At 42.4% G+C, this 2,779-nt stretch overlaps 1 non-coding gene across 1 annotated transcript; it reads right to left on the bottom strand.

Annotated features, from left to right (window-relative positions):
- Positions 1–1,256: 1,256 nt before the first annotated feature.
- TRNAC-GCA (transfer RNA cysteine (anticodon GCA)) lies at positions 1,257–1,328 on the bottom strand. Its single transcript has one exon. It is a non-coding gene; the product is annotated as a tRNA-Cys (tRNA).
- Between the last annotated feature and the right edge of the window lie 1,451 nt (positions 1,329–2,779).

The raw sequence follows: 2,779 nt of genomic DNA, 5'->3' as shown, positions 1-2,779 counted from the left end.
TCCAAGTTCCAGTAAATGTTGACATTCTTCTTCGATTCTAGGGGTCCTCTGTTTCTCGAGCATAGGGCCACAATCAATCCACAAAGTTATGAAGAAACTTTACAGAAGTTGAGACGGTCATCAAGTCAAAACACCCTGAAATGCTATCGAACAGCATTATCCTTTTTCATGATAATCCCCACCCACATACTGTCAACTCTGTGAGGAATACAATTCAGAGATTTGGTTGGGAAACGCTTCAACACGCCCCTACAGTCCAGATCTCTCCCCATGCGATTTTCACATTTTTGAAGAGTTGATGAAAGATATTCTTGGACTTTGTTTTGCATCGGACGAAGACCTATGTGACAGGTTAAAGAACTGGTTCAGTAGACAGCTCACAAGCGTTTTCAAAAAATGGGACTGATCATCTTGTCTCGCAGTGGGATAAATGTATAAACAGTTTTTAGAGATTATTTTTGAGGTAATAAATGTTCTATTATACCTTTTGGCATCTGACTCGTTTTCATTTGACTGCCCCTCATATATAATGTCATTTCACCATGAACTTGTGTGTATTTATTATTAAAGTCTGTCTTCAATTAAAGTAATGAATTAAAATAAGAAACTTAAGTTTTTTCATTTGAGATCAGTTATTTACGAAGAATCTGATGGGTTTTGGTTACACGTCAAGTATTTTTTAAGGTGCAGTACAGTAAAAAAACTGACTTCGAGAATTAGTCCGTTATAATCTTACAACGAGAATTATGAAGAAATTGAAACATCTGTATTTACTATATATATTTTGATGTACTGAAGTACATATGATATTTCCATGCAGATATTCTGCGTCATCATATGATGAAAGAGTGATGGAACGGAGAAAAATTCTCTCTCCGGCGCCGGGATTTGAACCCGGGTTTTCAGCTCTACGTGCTGATGCTTTATCCACTAAGCCACGCCGGATACAACCCCGACGCCGGTTAGAATCGTCTCAGATTAAGCTCCATCTCTTGGGTTCCCTCTAGTGGCCGCCCTCTCCACTACGTCATAGATGTCTATGAACGCAGGACCGAAGTCCATACATGTGTTGAGGTGCACTCGAATGAGTGACTGGTTGGCCGGGATCCGACGATATGGGCGCCGTCTTAAATCACAAAGTGATTTAGTACGCATATCATATATATTTTGATGTACTGAAGTACATATGATATTTCCATGCAGATATTCTGCGTCATCATATGATGAAAGAGTGATGGAACGGAGAAAAATTCTCTCTCCGGCGCCGGGATTTGAACCCGGGTTTTCAGCTCTGCGTGCTGATGCTTTATCCACTAAGCCACGCCGGATACAACCCCGACGCCGGTTAGAATCGTCTCAGATTAAGCTCCATCTCTTGGGTTCCCTCTAGTGGCCGCCCTCTCCACTACGTCATAGATGTCTATGAACGCAGGACCGAAGTCCATACATGTGTTGAGGTGCACTCGAATGAGTGACTGGTTGGCCGGGATCCGACGGTATGTTTCATCATATGATGACGCAGAATATCTGCATGGAAATATCATATGTACTTCAGTACATCAAAATATATATGATATGCGTAATAAATCACTTTGTGATTTAAGACGGCGCCCATACCGTCGGATCCCGGCCAACCAGTCACTCATTCGAGTGCACCTCAACACATGTATGGACTTCGGTCCTGCGTTCATAGACATCTATGACGTAGTGGAGAGGGCGGCCACTAGAGGGAACCCAAGAGATGGAGCTTAATCTGAGACGATTCTAACCGGCGTTGGGGTTGTATCCGGCGTGGCTTAGTGGATAAAGCATCAGCACGTAGAGCTGAAAACCCGGGTTCAAATCCCGGCGCCGGAGAGAGAATTTTTCTCCGTTCCATCACTCTTTCATCATATGATGACGCAGAATATCTGCATGGAAATATCATATGTACTTCAGTACATCAAAATATATATGATATGCGTAATAAATCACTTTGTGATTTAAGACGGCGCCCATACCGTTGGATCCCGGCCAACCAGTCACTCATTCGAGTGCACCTCAACACATGTATGGACTTCGGTCCTGCGTTCATAGACATCTATGACGTAGTGGAGAGGGCGGCCACTAGAGGGAACCCAAGAGATGGAGCTTAATCTGAGACGATTCTAACCGGCGTCGGGGTTGTATCCGGCGTGGCTTAGTGGATAAAGCATCAGCACGTAGAGCTGAAAACCCGGGTTCAAATCCCGGCGCCGGAGAGAGAATTTTTCTCCGTTCCATCACTCTTTCATCATCTGTATTTACGTTTTGGAATTAATAAATTAAAGTATATACATAAGGAGGTTTGAATGAAAGCATAATGTTTTAAGATAAGATTTATTTTTACTCTTACTGGAACTTACGTCATTATCTTCACATAGTAAGTACAAATGTTAAGAATATACATAGAATTATATAAGTATATTAATATGGTCTATGACGGTAACCATAGAAACGATCACCCTGGCGATTATAACCACCACCCTCACTGCTTTGATTGTATTCCTTGTCATTTCGCCAGTTGTGATGACGTCGACCTCCTCCACCCCTGGAAGACCAATCAAAATTGCGTCTAGGTTTGTTATACCAAGGATCAACAATGGGAGGAGAGCACACACTATCCTTGTATTGTACAAACTCTGGATCAGCTTCTGTATAGCGGTGACAATACTCTGTTTCACATGTTATCAAAAATTGTTTCTGTTCTTCTGTCAACGGTACCACTTGGCTGTCTCCAATTGCAGGGTTCTCTTCCGCT

This window comes from Periplaneta americana, chromosome 14 (genome assembly GCF_040183065.1).
Source record: "Periplaneta americana isolate PAMFEO1 chromosome 14, P.americana_PAMFEO1_priV1, whole genome shotgun sequence".
Classification (NCBI taxonomy): Eukaryota; Metazoa; Arthropoda; class Insecta; order Blattodea; family Blattidae; genus Periplaneta; species Periplaneta americana.
The sequence above is the reverse complement of the archived record's forward strand: the minus strand, read 5'-3'. Positions and strand labels throughout refer to the sequence as shown.